Source organism: Lissotriton helveticus, chromosome 1_1 (assembly GCF_964261635.1).
Source record: "Lissotriton helveticus chromosome 1_1, aLisHel1.1, whole genome shotgun sequence".
In the NCBI taxonomy this organism is placed as follows: Eukaryota; Metazoa; Chordata; class Amphibia; order Caudata; family Salamandridae; genus Lissotriton; species Lissotriton helveticus.
Window position 1 is genome coordinate 1,756,215,444 of NC_136057.1, and position 17,353 is coordinate 1,756,232,796.

Genomic DNA, 17,353 nt, shown 5'->3' on the forward strand with positions numbered 1-17,353 from the left:
TAAACCGGGATAAACAAATAAATTGAAAGACATTTTTTTGGGAAACATGTATAAAATTATGGACCTAAACGGACACGATGTGGTGATCGTTACCATATAATCAAATATCTTCTAGTAGACAATAGACCAAAATTCAAAATGTATTTCATATTTATTTTTCTATTATATAAACCACTTCAAAAAAATTCTATCCCAGTGTCCAATGTTGATAATGTTGCTACTGTGTTAATACATATTTAGTTATCACAGCAAGTATAGTGCAATAGTCACTCTCAAAATGTATCAGTTCTGATCGGACACAGTTAAGAAGCAGAATACAATCATTATTAACATGGCTAAGAGTTTTTTAATTGCAGAGTTCATGGAAAGAGCTCTGTTCTGGTACCAGATAAGCTACAGCATGGCCGGCAATATTGCTCTGGCTTTTAAGCTCAGTAGTTAACCCAATTCCGCCTAGAAATGCGGAAGTGAATACTCCGTGTGCCGGAACTGTTTGGATATAGGAGGAGGTGGCTGATAGGGTACCTAACGTCTATGGCAACCATATTTGGGAGTGTTAACAATAATAATATTATATTTGCCTATGGCGAAAATATATATTTATTAGCCCAGTATTTAGCACTTAAAGTGTGCAGTAAATACAAAAAAGGAAAACTCAATAGTTAGCCCAATTCCGCCTAAAAAGCGGAAGTGAATTCTCCGTGTCCCGGACCTGTTTAAATATAGGAAAAGGTGGATGATGGAGCTCCTAGCGACTATGGCGGCCATATTAGAAAATGTCATCAATAATAAGATGGTGCATGCCGATGGCAAAAATGTGCATTTGTCAACCTAGTATTCAACACTAAGGGTGTGCAATAAATACAAAAACTGACAAAAAAATTGGACAAAAATATTTCAAAAAATTACAAAAGAATATGCAGGAAGAAAATTATCTCTGTCCAGAGATCGCTTAAGATACATTATAATATTTTAAATAAGAAATTGCACATAGTTAGAACAATTATCTCTATCCAGAGATTCCTTGGGATATGAAGTAGTTTTTTTTTTTTTTTTTTTTAAAGAGAAGCGGTGCAACAGAGACAACCACTATAATACAAACATTGGTTGAGATACAAGGCGAATGGCTAATCAGGCACATGGGATCAGTGGCGGCCATGTTGTAACTTGTTTTTTAATGATAGTATGTCTATGTGTAGTTCTCTAGATCTGCACTTATTATTTCACTGCATAGACGTGATGTTATATTTACCACACTGTGGTGCACTTAAATAGTAGTGGAATACTTATCTTTTGTGTTATCCACATTCAACCACAGTTGTACTTAAGAACTTGATCCCACTGAATCTCATTGTTCATTCCTTTCAGGTAGGTATTTAAGATGAACTTCCAATATACCTCTCTACATTTACGAATTTTCGTACTTGTGACTTCTGAGGTGGTGCGAATTTTTTCAAGGATTAGCTAACGTATATCGTCAACACTGTGTTGAGCCTCTAAATAGTGCTTCACTAGAGGCGCATGTATTTTACGTGTATGTATGGCTGACCTGTGTTCGGACAGTCTAGTAGTCATCCTGCGAGCTGTCTCTCCTACATAACCTTTATTGCAAGGGCTTAACAGTAGCTAGACTATGTTTGTTGTTCTGCAATTTGTCAGAGTTTTGGCCTGTATATTCACATTATTGAAAGAGAATTCCCTGGTTTCAATAGCGAATTCACAAGACACACAAGACAAACACTTATAGTTGCCAATTGGTGGAGGTTGTCCAGTAATTGATGTTTGTACTAGGTTGGACTGTTTTATCTGCATCCTGGAGCGTACAACTAGGTCTTAAAGGTTTTTATTTTTCATATACGCGTAGTCTGGTTTTAGCAGCATGTTCTCTTTTGGTTTAGTGGCATTAAGAATGTGCCAATTTGTGTTGATTATGTGTCGCACCTTGGCATTCATGGTAGAATGTCTAGCCACGAATACCAGTCTCGTATTGGGATCTTTAGTTTGTGCTGTCAATAAGTGTTATTTATCAAAAAACCTGGCCCATTTGTACAAGTCACGGATAAGACGTTTGGGGTATCCTTGATTTTCATATCTTCGGCCCTTTTGTCAAAGTCTTGAACCGTGGTGCAGTTTCTGCAAAGGCACAGAAACTGCCCATACGGGATGCTGGATTTTTGAGTCCCAGGACGAAAGATTGAAAAATGTAGCAGCGTATTGCATGCTGTAGGCTTAACATAGAGATCTACTTTTAAAGCGTTGTCCTTACTTTGAATAATGATATCTAAGAACTCAACCTTTGTGGGACTCGAGGAAGCTGTAAAAAAGATGTTACGGTCACATAGGTTAAGCCATGAGACAAATTCAGGGGGCTGCTCAGAATCTGAGGTCCAAATAAAAAGGACATTGTCTCTATATCTAGACCATGCCATGATGGACTCACTGAATGGGGCAATTTCGTTATACACAAATTTCGACTCATACAGGGCCATATATATATTGGCCACTGTGGGAGCACAGGAAGCTCCCATGCTTACGCCCTTCTATTGTTGAAACAGGGAGCCATTCAAGTCAAAAGTATTTTCCGTTAACACAATGTTAAGGCAGTCTAATACAAAGGATCTAGGGCAGTCAATATCGTAAATTTTCATGAACCAAGACACAGCCTCCATCGCTCCTGATTGCGGAATATTAGAGTAGAGTGCCTCTATGTCCATTGTGACCATCAGTTGTGTATTGGGATTTAATTGTAGGCTTTCCACTACATTTATGATCTCTCTTGTGTCCCTAATATATGAAGGGATCCGTGATACAAATGGTCTCAAAATGGTATCGATATATTTAGATAGAGGCTCTGTTATTGAGCCAATCGTGGTGACTATTGGTCTATACGGAGAGTCACTGCTGTTTTTGTGTATCTTGGGGATTCCGTATATTAATGCCTTTTTAGGCTGTTGTACGTTAGGAAACTGACACTCTTTTTCACAGATGGTATTCATATTGAGTGCCTGTGTCGTCAGTTGAAGAATGCTAGTTTGCACTCTTTTGGTAGGATCTTTCTGGATCGGTGTGTAGTGAGAGTCATTGTGTAGTAGTTGTTCCATTTTCACAATGTATTGATCTTAAAGAGAATGTATTGTGGTTAAAGTGCGGGAGGCCCAGCCTTTAGGCCAGTGGCGTAGCAAAAGTTGAGGGGGCCTCCCTGCATGGTACATAGAGTGGGCCCCCTGCTCCGGATTTAATCCGGAGCTCACAGGCCTGAGTAATGTGCTTAGGGGACCCCCTGCAGCTCGGGGGCCGTCCGCACCGTGGGGGATACGGAGGCCTGCGTTACGCACCTGGTCACAGCTGGAAGGGAATCAAGGATAGTTTACAGAATATGTATTTCACCTGCCATAGAACAGTTGCCTCCATTGCTTGGTTAACCGGTCACAAGCCACGTGGCATCTTGCCTCAAAAAGGAGCACCTCATAATTAACTCGGATAATCCCAGCTCTCACATGCTAGCACTGAATGCAGGCAAATACATCCGGTTCACAGCACAGAATTTAGTACTCCAGAATTTGATGTTGAGAACCTGACAGCTGACAAGTTGATTTGAAGCGGATTGGTAAATAATTATTTTTATCTTTCCATCTGGTTGTTTAGTACGATGGAACACTTCATCCAATACTAGCCACAGCAAGTATTGTCTGTGTCATTGGGTCAACACATGTGCCCACTGTTCCCATATGTAGCAGTGTATACACATAGTGCATTCTTCTTTCATGTGATTTTCTCAGATTTTTTTAAATTTAATTGTATGGTTTATTTTCATTGTTCTTGGTTTTGGTTCAAAGGGCTGGCCTACTTTGGCCAGGACCCACTGTCCAAGGGGGCTACTCAGCCGGCGGTTGAAGGAGGGGCCCACCTACACTCATTTTATGAGATATGTGCTCATTATTTTTCATTAAATACATTTCGATCCAGAGCAAGTGAAAGAAAACCACAAAAGATGGGACCAAATGAAGAAGACAACGATGGAAAAAACTAACGGAGGAGGAAAACAGGGATGAAAAAGAGCGTCTCCTCACTCAGGGTCAAGCTCTAGATGTCACTGGGGCTCGGCGTCTGAAGCGTTCTAAACAAACTCTCAAAAAGGTCTGCATTTATGCCATCTTTTAAAATGCACAAGATGCTGAATTTAAAGAAAAAGCAAACCAAGTTGCTACTGCTTTGTTTCCTCTGGCACTGGAATCCTTTACCTTTCAAGAGGCTGCGTTGGTGCTGGAACCTGGCATCTAGCTATCCTGAGTCGAGGCCTTGCTGGGCTCAAAGCGAGCAAAACGTCTTAGGGACCACTCGAAGCTTCGGAGGCCGAGATGACTTGAAAATGCTGTGATTTCTTAAAGGGGCACATGAGCTAACACCCCTTCTCCGCACGACATTCCCAAGAGACAAACAAGAGAGCGGGACACAAGCGCGAGAGACGCACAGGGAAAGTTCTTACGTACGCACGCTCTCACATGCGGAGAACCTGACACCACATAAACTAGGCAGGAATACGCGCATGCCAGTGAGGTAGCCGGATGACGTACGTACAGGGGGCCACTATGTGCTGAGGGGCCCCCTGTAGCGTGGAGCCCCCCTCACCAAAGGGAATGCGGGGGACTCTGTTACGCCCCTGCTTTAGGCCCCAGGCCCCAGGCTACAACAGAAAATCAGTCAAGTGGGATGGGGACAGCGGCAAGACAGGGTGCAGCAAGGGAGGGGTGGCGGGCCACGCAGGAGCATGCAGGTAGACATAGGAAGGAGTGGATACTTAGCAGGGGTGGGGGTATGTGATGTATGATGGGGAGTCAAGGTCCCAGAGGAGTGACAGGGGGATGCAGTGGGAGGAAGGAAATGTCTTGGGACAGAGTGCAGGGGCAAAAGATGGATGTTGGGGTCGTTAAACATGGGGGTGGCTGGATAGGGCCCCATGAGGCTTGCAACCTAGCTGGTCGGAAGAATGGTGGTAGGGGAGTGTGGGGGAGTGGAGCCTGCCTGGGCAGGAGTGGCGGTCTGACATGGCGGCAAAGAATTAAGTAGTAGGCCCTGCCACAGCTTTGGTTGCAGCCACGTTGAATGGAGCTTGGATGGGGGTGATGAAGAGGGGGAAGTGAGGGGGGAGGAAGGGGAGAGCGTATAATAGAAGGTTAGGGCACCTGTCCAGGTGTACTCTAGGAGGAGTCAGGGGAGAGGGGGCTGAACCAACAAGACAGGGGACACTCACGAGGGAGATGTTGGCGGCGGCAGGACATCGGGTGGGATGGGGCAACGAGGAAGCAGGGGTCCCACAAGGTCAGGGGAGGTGAGAGCACTGACTTTGGGTCTCAGAGCAGGGTCAGAAAACAGGTAGGCAGGATGCTAATCATGGCATTTTGGACCTACCTTTTGTTTAGCAGGCGCGTCACAAAGGCGGGAGAGCAGACTCAGGACACCCTATGCGGCTCATTAGCAGGTAACAGCGTTTACATCGTTGTCATTAAGCATTAGCGTAAAATCCGTTCCGCTCGTGGAATTTGCGGATTTTCGGCAAATTCGCAATCCGCGAATTCTCGCGAATTTGCTGAAAATTCGCAAATTCGCAGGCAGCGGATTTTTTTGCTTGGTCGCTCTTGACAAATACAATATGCGGCGCGCGGCGTTCACTGACCGTCATTCAGCGTTTGAAGAGTTGTTTTTCTCCATGTTTGCGTGCGCTGCGCCATTTTGGATCTTGCTGCGTCATCGCGGCCCGCCACCTTGCACAGCGAGAGTTTGTCAACGCGAGTACGTCATAAAGGCCCGTGATCACGCATCACGGGAGTAAACAATTGCGAACACGTAGATGCGGCGGGCAGCAACAATTTCGCGCTTGCGAAATTGCAAAATTTGCAATTCTGCACAAGAAATCCACCAGCAGGCAGCATAAACCTTCTGAAAATGATGATTTTTATCAGAATAACTCCTCAGGTTGACATTTGCCTGCACTTTTTTTTGCAAGGAGTCCATTTCTTTCAAGGAAGTGCCCCACAGTCTCCAACTTCCTGTTCCTGTCCAGCAGGCTCCTCCCAGTGCTTTGTTCATGTCCTGGTCACTTTGATTTGGATGTTGACCTGGAAGGATTACTTTTTGTGGATGCTGCTGGATATTTCGATTTGAGGCCTTTTTGACTTGCTTTGGATCACTTTTGGATTAGAAATTTCACTAGTAAGTTTGTTTGGGGCATTAAAGTTGCTGCAACTACAATTTTGGAACTTTTTCAGAACATTAAATAAAATATATTGTGGGTAGGCACAGTATCCAGTAGGACCAGGGTTAGTTATGGGTGCATGATACAACTGTTTTGTTGAATTTCAACATCATTTAGGGCATGGATGGCATTGGATTGTGGTGATTTTAGTGTATTTTTCGATTTTTTGGCTGTTGTTGGGGCCTTTTGCCCAGGGGTACTCAGTGGTGCATGGACTGAGTCTTTCTGTGGGGTCTCTTTAACCGCATGCGCGCTAGCGGTTTTCCCGCTGTACGCGGCGGTTTTTTAAAAACCTGCGTTACATGACGAGCTGAGCTCGTCATTAGTGTACGAGAGGCGTAACTCATGACGAGCTCAGCTCGTCATGAGCGTCGAAGGGGTTAATGTAAACATCATGGAGGGCATGGATGGCATTGGATTGTGGTGATTTTTGTGTGTTTTTTTATTTTGTGGCTGTTGTTGGGGTCTTTTGCCCAGGGGTACTCAGTGGTGCATGGACTGAGTCTTTCTGTGGGGTCTCTTTAATGTAAACATCATGGAGGGCATGGATGGCATTGGATTGTGGTGATTTTTGTGTGTTTTTCGGCTTTTTGGGGTGGGGTGGGGGCCTGTACATGTGGGTGGGGGCCATTTTGAGGTCTGGTCCAGGCACGGCCTGGCCATGTGGATGGGGGTCTAGGCGCCATTTTGAAGCCAGGCAGTGTGCTTTGTTGTGCCATAGGCCTGCACCCAGTCTGCCATGCTTTCATCCATTATGCCCAGGGGTACTCAGTGGTGCATGGACTTTCTGTGGGGTGTCTTGAATTCCAACATGATTGGGGGCATGGATGGCATTGGATTGTGGTGATTTTTGTGTGTTTTTCGATTTTTTGGCTGTTGTTGGGGCCTTTTGCTCAGGGGTACTCAGTGGTGCATGGACTGAGTCTTTCTGTGGGGTCTCTTTAATGTAAACATCATGGAGGGCATGGATGGCATTGGATTGTGGTGATTTTTGTGTGTTTTTCGATATTTTGTGGCTGTTGTTGGGGCCTTTTGCCCAGGGGTACTCAGTGGTGCATGGACCGAGTCTTTCTGTGGGTTCTCTTGAATGTAAACATCATGGAGGGCATGAATGGCATTGGATTGTCGTGATTTTTGTGTGTTTTTGACTTTTTGGGGTGGGGTGGGTGCCTGTCCATGTGGGTGGGGGCCATTTTGAGGCCTGGTCCAGGCAGGGCCTGGCCATGTGGGTGGGGGTCTAGGGGCCATTTTGAAGCCAGGCAGTGTGCTTTGTTGTGCCATAGGCCTGCACCCAGTCTGCCATGCTTTCATCCATTATGCCCAGGGGTACACAGTGGTGCATGGACCGAGTCTTTCTGTGGGGTGTCTTGAATTTCAACATGATTGAGGGCATGGACGGCATTGGATTGTGGTGATTTTTGTGTGTTTTTCGGTTTTTTGGCTGTTGTTGGGGCCTTTTGCCCAGGGGTACTCAGTGGTGCATGGACTGAGTCTTTCTGTGGGGTCTCTTTAATGTAAACATCATGGAGGGCATGGATGCATTGGATTGTGGGGATTTTTGTGTGTTTTTCGATTTTTTGGCTGTTTTTGGGGCTTTTGCCCAGGGGTACTCAGTGGTGCATGGACTGAGTCTTTCTGTGGGGTCTCTTTAATGTAAACATCATGGAGGGCATGGATGGCATTGGATTGTGGTGATTTTTGTGTGTTTTTCGATTTTTTGGCTGTTGTTGGGGCCTTTTGCCCAGGGGTACTCAGTGGTGCATGGACTGAGCCTTTCTGTGGGGTCTCTTTAATGTAAACATCATGGAGGGCATGGATGGCATTGGATTGTGGTGATTTTTGTGTGTTTTTTGACTTTTTGGGGTGGGGTGGGGGCCTGTCCATGTGGGTGGGGGCCATTTTGAGGCCTGGTCCAGGCAGTGTGCTTTGTTGTGCCATAGGCCTGCACCCAGTCTGCCATGCTTTCATCCATTATGCCCAGGGGTACTCAGTGGTGCACGGACCGAGTCTTTCTGTGGGGTGTCTTGAATTTCAACATGATTGAGGGCATGGATGGCATTGGATTGTGGTGATTTTTGTGTGTTTTTCGAATTTTTGGCTGTTGTTGGGGCCTTTTGCCCAGGGGTACTCAGTGGTGCATGGACTGAGTCTTTCTGTGGGGTCTTTTTTTATGTAAACATCATGGAGGGCATGGATGGCATTGGATTGTGGTGATTTTTGTGTGTTTTTCTATTTTTTGGGGTGTTGATGGGGCATGGCCATGTGGGTGGGGGCCATTTTGAGGACTGGTACAGGCAGGGCCTTGCCATGTGGTGGGGGTTAAGGGGCCATTTTGAAGCCAGGCAGTGTGCTTTGTTGTGCCATAGGCCTGCCCTGCACCCAGTCTGCCATGCTTTCATCCATTATGCCCAGGGGTACTCTGTCAGTGGTGCATTTTATTGGTCTTTCCATTTTGGGGGGTGGGTATAATAAAAATGCTTACTTGCAAACTATTACTTAAAGCGCTACATATGCAACATGTATTTAACTGATGTTCCTCTGGCTTCGTTTGCTTTTAGGTGCAGAAAGATGAATCATCAGCCTCATCATTCCTCATCAGTGCCAGGAAGAAGTCCTGCTGCGGTGTGTGCAGCACAACGTCACGTGTGGCCACAGACAACTCTGCAACTTGTGCAACTGCGGCCTGCTGTTCTGACATCTAAAGAAGATGGCCCCAAAAAAAGTTGCCCGTAGCTCCTCTAGCAAGAAAGTTGCCAGTAAGGAGCAGAAGAAGCAAGTGGCGCCACTTACCAAGGAGACTGGTGTGACATTTTTTGGGGAGAAAAAAAAGTACTCCTGCAGCAGCAGCGGGGTCTGCTGGGGACCAAGCTGGGAGCAGCACCTCCGCTCCGTTGGGCTCAGTGCCACCACCAGCACGCCAACTTAGGTCCAAGCCCTTGAGTGCTGCAGAGGCAGCCAGTATAGTTGTTCAATCACCATCGACCAGTGATGTTGTCTCATCGCAAGAAAGTAGCAGCATCCCTCAATCAACAGCGGTTGTTGTAACTCATCTGACGAGTGTTCAACAACCACAGCCGCAACAACAACCACATGTGTAAGTACAAGCCTAAGTACATGTGGAAGGAGAGGCGGCGCAAGAAGAGGCGCAAGCAGAGGTGCATGGAGCGGCACAAGTGCCCACAATAGTTGTTCCTCCCGAAGTAGGGGCACATCAGGAAATCGACATTCGAGCCGAGGTATCATCTGAGGAAGCCACTTCTCCTGATGATTCATTGTCTTCCAGATCCCCAGCAAGGAAAAGATCAAGGATGGTGTCTACATCTTCTTCAAGCCCCCTTCCTTCTGATGATATGGATGAAAATTGGGAACCACCATTGCTGTCTGAGAGTGAGGCACACCATGATCTGACAAAGGTAGCTAAGCGTAAAAGGAAGGTCCCCGAAAGTCTCATAGTTATGGAGTGTGATGATGATGCTGAACAAGAAGTGGCGTATAATCCTGCTGATGAAGACTCTCACGACGACGACGCAGTCATCATAGACGTCACTCCAGCCTCAGCGGGCATGCAGCAAACAGACATTTTTACCCTATCCCGAAATGCTGCTGAGCTTGATGTTGGCGATGTGTCAATGGGACCACCACCAATGCAGTTAACTAGTACACCACCACCTACAGCTTCCATATTTTCTCGCCAGAAGGGACCTCCCTCCACCTCGACCTCCATTTCCTCAATTAGTGGTGCTGTAAGTGCACAACGTAGTAAATTTCGGCAACACACATCCTCCACTTCATCTGGCATTAGCATTCCCAGTATAGCCTCCTTCGCCCCCCACAGACATTTGAAGTCCGCAGTTTGGGACTTCTTTAGTGTTAGCCCAACAAGGGAAAACATGGCCATTTGGACCATTTGTAAGGTTTGAGTTAGTCGTGGTAAGCTTGGTACCAACTATGGTACCGGAGGCCAGCGAGGTTATCTTGAAAGACAGCACACTGTCAAATGGCATGCGCACCTACGGGAGATCAAGGCAGCCCGAATTGCAAGTCAACAAATTGTATCCATTGATGTTTCATCGGATGATGACGAGGAGGAAGAAGCGTCAAACATTTCTTCAGTTACACCCAGTACCCCTGTCAGCAGCACACCCCCTGCAAGATATATGAGCCACACTAAGAGTGTGGGAGAGAGTGAGACACCAAAGCGAAAAAGTTCATCATCATCACTGAGCATAACTGGGTAGAAAAAGTCATCATCATCCCGTAAAATGGTCCAGCCCACCATTAGAAGCATGTTGTTTTCAGATGCACCATTTGAATGCAACCACCCACGGCGCGTCTGTATAACACTAAGCTGGCTAAAATGCTAGCGCTGGACCTTCTCCCTTTTTCTTTTGTGGAAGGGGTGGGTTTTCTTGAAATGGTGGCAACGCTCTGCCCTAAATGGAAGGTTCCTAGCCAGTTCTATTTTGCCAGAGTTGCGGTTCCAGCACTACATGAAGATGTGCTGGAGGTGATTGGTACAAAAGGGGGTGGTGATGGACGGAGCATCCGAACCAATCAAACACTCACACCCAGTCAAAAGATCTGGGTTGAATCCATCACCGTTCTTTAGCCCACTCTGCCACCCCAGTTCAGACATGGCTATATGCAAATCAGTCTGACCCTGTGCCTCATGGGAACAGTCCAGCCCGAACTGCCAAGCCATGCCTTTCCTGGACCGGAATCAAGCTTCCGAGGACCGGTTTCTGGCATTACAGCCGTCTTCAGCCCGGCTTGCTTGAATCCAGTGGCAAAGTTGCAAGGTACTCACGTCTGAGCATACCCTGCCACACTTATGGCGGCCAAAAGCAGTACAAAAGGGGTTGGTGATGGACGGAGCATCCGAACCAATCAAACACTCACACCCAGTCAAAAGATCTGGGTTTAATCCATCACCGTTCTTTAGCCCACTCTGCCACCCCAGTTCAGACATGGCTATATGCAAATCAGTATGACCCTGTGCCTCATGGGAACAGTCCAGCCCGAACTGCCAAGCCATGCCTTCCCTGGACCGGAATCAAGTTTCCGAGGACCGTTTTCTGGCATTACAGCCGTCTTCAGCCCGGCTTGCTTGAATCCAGTGGCAAAGTGAGCAAGGGACTCACGTCTGAGCATACCCTGCCACACTTATGGCGGCCAAAAGCGGTACAAAAGGGGGTGGTGATGGACGGAGCATCCGAACCAATCAAACACTCACACCCAGTCAAAAGATCTGGGTTTAATCCATCACTGTTCTTTAGCCCACTCTGCCACCCCAGTTCAGACATGGCTATATGCAAATCAGTATGACCCTGTGCCTCATGGGAACAGTCCAGCCTGAACTGCCAAGCCATGCCTTCCCTGGACCGGAAACAAGCTGGGATGTACTGGGATGAATGTATGATATTGTTCTACATTCTGTCCATCAACTGTGTTTTTTGCAATTTTCACCCCGAGTGGGCTGGGTATGCTCAGACGTGAGTCCCATGCTCTCCACACCACTGGAGTCAAGCTATCCAGGCTGATGAAGGCTGATAGCCAGAAACCGGTCCTTGGATGCTTGATTCCGGTCTGGGAAAGACATGGCTTGGTAGTTCGGACTGGACTGTTCCCATGAGGCACAGGGTCAGAGCTGATTTGCATATAGCCAGTGTTTAACCCAGGGTGGTGTGGAGTGCAAAAAAACGATGGATTTAGGCCCAGATCATTGTACTGGGATGAATGTATGACATTGTTCTACATTCTGTCCGTCAACTGTGTTTTTTGCAATTTTCACCCCGAGTGGGCTGGGTATGCTCAGACGTGAGTCCCATGCTCTCCACACCACTGGAGTCAAGCTATCCAGGCTGATGAAGGCTGATAGCCAGAAACCGGTCCTTGGATGCTTGATTCCGGTCTGGGAAAGACATGACTTGGTAGTTCGGACTGGACTGTTCCCATGAGGCACAGGGTCAGAGCTGATTTGCATATAGCCAGTGTCTAACCCAGGGTGGTGTGGAGTGCAAACAAACGATGGATTTAGACCCAGATCATTGTACTGGGATGAATGTATGACATTGTTCTACATTCTGTCCATCAACTGTGTTTTTTGCAATTTTCACCCCGAGTGGGCTGGGTATGCTCAGACGTGAGTCCCATGCTCTCCACACCACTGGAGTCAAGCTATCCAGGCTGATGAAAGCTGATAGCCAGAAACCGGTCCTTGGATGCTTGATTCCGGTCTGGGAAAGACATGGCTTGGTAGTTCGGACTGGACTGTTCCCATGAGGCACAGGGTCAGAGCTGATTTGCATATAGCCAGTGTCTAACCCAGGGTGGTGTGGAGTGCAAAAAAAGATGGATTTAGGCCCAGATCATTGTACTGGGATGAATGTATGACATTGTTCTACATTCTGTCCATCAACTGTGTTTTTTGCAATTTTCACCCCGAGTGGGCTGGGTATGCTCAGACGTGAGTCCCATGCTCTCCACACCACTGGAGTCAATCTATCCAGGCTGATGAAGGCTGATAGCCAGAAACCGGTCCTTGGATGCTTGATTCCGGTCCGGGAAAGACATGGCTTGGTAGTTCGGACTGGACTGTTACCATGAGGCACAGGGTCAGAGCTGATTTGCATATAGACAGTGTCTAACCCAGGGTGGTGTGGAGTGCAAAAAAACTATGGATTTAGGCCCAGATCATTGTACTGGGATGAATGTATGACATTGTTCTACATTCTGTTCATCAACTGTGTTTTTTGCAATTTTCACCCCGAGTGGGCTTGGTATGCTCATGTGGAAAATTAGTACGGTTTGGTAAACATTATCTGCGCCATCTTGCCTTTTCCCCTGATGCCACACTTTTTGTCGTGCGCACCCGCCATTTTTAGGTGCCTCGATCAGAACCACCCTCTGCATGCCGCTGACCCCCACTCACTGGCCACCCCCGCTCTCACATGCCCTGGGTCATAAACCCCTCTTCAGCGCAGCTCTGCCTCGGAACCCCATCCTGTTCCCAGCGCGACACCTCCCTTCATTCCTTTCATGGTCCCAGGTCCTTTGATACAAACCCCCTTTTCCTGTGTGCCCGTTTGACTTCCTCGTTCCCAGACCGCCACCTGGCCCTGCGGATATTGTTTATTGCCCCCCCCCTCCCCGTACAGTAGGAAGCTTCTCCCATTAAAGGGCCCTCGAATTGATCAAAGCCCCCACCCTATGATGACCGATCAACCCCACACATTCCGTGAATCGGCGGAATGTCCAGCTGCGCGATAATTATCACCTATTGTGACCGGGGTGGGGACTTCAACTGTAAATGTGTGAGGGAACGGGCCTGAAGGGGAGATTCCGAGGATGTCCTTTCATACTTCAAAGCATTGCAAGAATGTGTTACCTGCAATAAAAATCATAAACCTGTGTATAAGAGGCCAGGCCTCAGAGATGCGGTTAGAGCACCTCGTGACGATACTGGCTGTCCGAACTGATGTGTTCTCCTCCGGAGAGAATAAACCTTGTTTCCTGCCTTCCGGTCTCCAGCGCCTGCCTCTTCATTGATTAATGTTTTGTGGGTTAAAGAGGCGATACCGCCGGGCAAATATTGGTTGGCCTTGACCTTTTTTTACAATTGGCGTCCCAAACGTGGGGCCCATCAGCGACACGTGGATCCAGTGGGAGAGGTCCTGACGACAGAGTGAACGACTGCAACGATCGGGAGAGCTCTTGCCCAATAGACCCTCGTCTGGCAGCCGATCATCCGTACTTCACTGGTTCCGAACAGACCTCTCTCGAGTGATCTACGGTCCTGACTGGGAACCATCAGGAGTGCCGCGAAGAATACGAGGAAAGGAGGACGATCGGGCGCTGGATTCGGAAGACAAGAAACTGTCCATACGGTCCGGGTAAGGTCGTGTAAACACGACGAATTGCGAAATGATTGTTTTATTGTTTGGAAAATACTAGTATTGCTCTTTGTTGATTTATTTGGAGATTCGCTGTCTGCAAACGGAGAAACGACAGGCTCTCTCTCTCTTTGCAAGCAGTGAAGGATAGGCAGCCAGCGTGCCTATCTTTCTCCCCCACTGATTGATTGTTTGAACCCACACTGATTAATTGTTTTTGACCCCGAACTACTGTTCGCGGATTGTTTTCTGGAGATTCTCTGTCTGCAAACAGGAAAAAGAACAGGTTCCTCTTTGCAGATAGTGAAAGGGTAGAGGACGCAGACCTTTTGCGGGCCTACTTATTCTCCCCACTGATTGTTTTGATTGACCGAGTATTGACTGTTCGATATTGGTTCATGAGGTATTCACTGCCTGCAAACAACGTAGAATAGAAATATTCTGTCTAGTCTTTGCACGCAGTGATAAGATAGGCAGTGCTGACTTTTTGTCCTCGTTGTGAGCCGTCATGTCTGTCTTCTCCCCACTGATTGGTAGTTGGTTCAGCCCGGACCGTTTATTAGAGGTGGACCATCTAGCTCCGCTGGAAGGCACCCCTAATAAAGACATGTTCACAAAGTATGGATTAGTTACCATAGCCTATAGTAAGCTGTGGCACAAGTGTACCAAAGAAAATCAAGAAAAACAGTGGCCACTGATAGGATCCCTCGATCTTGATAAAATAGAAACGTTAGAAATAGCCCTTTGTAGTAGTAAGACGACACCTATTATGCTCGACAGTCTCGGTATGTGGCGCAAAGAAGCAATGCAACGAAAGAAAAGAGACGAAGTCAGAGTAGGTAAAGAAACGCGACAGACAACCTTCCAAGCATCTGGTAGGCAAAAGGAAGGGATAGCGGCAGCACGGTTCCAAGGAGTAAACGCAGGAAGGGAACGGTATAAAGGAATATATCGACAGGACAACCCCAAGACACAACGACCCGAAAGTAATCCCCCGACACTACGCGTAGGACGACCAGACTTAGGGCAAAACCAATGTGCTTTTTGTAAATGTTCCGGGCACTGGAAAGCCCAATGCCCGACTCTACTGAACAAGGGTAAGAGCAGAGGGCCGACAGAAATAACAGGCCGGCAGAAAGGGAAAAGGCGTGAGACAAAGATGAATCAGACTGACACGGACAGGCCAGATAGAACCACCACGTTTGATTATGCCCGATGGCACAGATTTCGCCAGACCGATTTCAGCGACATGTTTGAGTCCTCATAGATCGAACAACGCTAAGACGGGAAACCCAGTCTATATCTAAGTTACCCGGTGACGAACCCCGTACTACCGCTACTGTTCCCCAACACAAAAAGCCACCCTTTTCGGATAACCTACAGAAACAATACACAGAGTAGTCTCGGACAGATTAGTATACATTCCATTAATGAACTCAAACTTCGAGTGCAATGGGACCGATTACTCTCTGCCGCCCCCCCACTCTGTAAAAAGAAAAAGCAATTACAGGCCTGCATAGACAACCCCCCATTACCCAGACATGCCTGTCCAAACAAAATACCTACCCCCACTCCGGAAGTTCCCGAAATGCCGCAGGTCACCGGTCACGCCCATCCGGAAGGTGAAACACACAGCACGTGTGGGGCGGGGCCTGCTGACAGCCATCGATCGAAAAGATCGCCAGTGGCATGTCCAGGAGGCACCACGGGCCCGGCATGAAATGGCCTTCCCGTCCTCTTCTTCCTGGGGCGGCGTCCCCCGGGCCACGAGTAGGGAGGGGGCGGATGCAGATGACCCCCTCCCTCGGATCTCCTGGTCCGGCCATCACAAATACCTCCACTGAAGAATTGGTGCAGGGTGGGCTGGGAAGGAGAGGCGACGCGAACGGGCCTCTCCCGCCTCCTCGGGTAGGAGGTTTCCCAGCCCCGGCGCCGAAATCCTCCAGCCGGGCGGCGGCCATACTTCCGCAGCACAGGCCATAGAACGGCGGCGGCCATACTTCTGCAGCACAGGACATGCAATGGCGGCGACCATACTTGCGCAGCACAGGACATACAATGGCGGCGACCATACTTGCGCAGCACAAGACATACGATGGCCCTCAAGTGTACTTGTGGAGCACGGGATGTGGGGTGGCCATCATGCATGCCTATGAAAGAGGGCAGCGTGGAGTGCACCGGGAGAGGGAGACGGCGCGAACGAGTCTCCCTCGCCTCCCCAGGTGGAGGCGCCACAGTTGCACCCTAGCGCCTCTAGCCGAATGTCCTGCTCCTACGACACGGCGTTCCATTTTTTTCCACCCCAAAAGGTATCTTCCACTCTTGCAGACTCGACGAAGGGCGGCTGCTGCGGGGCCTCAAAATGGCGTCTGGACCCCCTGGAAGGCGGGTCTAGGCCGCTAAAGTAACTTTGACCAGCAGTATAATTCGGACGCTTGCCCACCGGGGCACGAGCCCCCACCTCCGACAGCATCCCCACAGCCTTGAAGATTCTACAAAAGTCCCAGGAGCCCTCGGCCCCTACAGGCTTCCGTTGAGGAACAACTGCCTTGATCGCTAACGAAATAAGCATGACATAGCCACCCCTTCTGTTAGCCCGAGTTTTTTTGAACTGCCGAAAAGGACTCTGGTCCAACCGCCGGTTGTGGGAAACATTCTGTCCCTGATGCTACTTCCGGACTAACCCGGCCCCGCCCACAATGGCGCCGGTATCAATAGGAACTTACGAACACCTCGTGGTGTTTTTAGCTAATAAGACTTGATGTTCTGAGATATGTATATGATCCTTTGTACACTTGACAAAAAAAAAGAGGGAGGGTTCACTTGACGAACATGTAAAAAGGATCCCGTTAAAATGTTGGTTTCAATGTACGATTTATCATGATATTACTGTAACTGATACATAACCTCGCTTATGACACACTCCCACGGTATGCATATAGGAAATTTGATTGCAACTAGTCCGACTCTGCTTCCAATTATGAAATGAATGCCCCTTGATCCCTCAACTATTGATAGACGTTTTTAGTTTCTTGCAAATGAATGAATAAACCCTTTTTTTACATGTTTTTAATGCTGCAAAATAGCCCCCCTACTGTACGCACTTTAGCCATCGCCGTGTCCAGCCAAATACGATTGCACTCTCACGTCTACATGCTGAACGATTGTGCAAATAAAGGTTTTCCAAACTATGAACAGGTATTGCATA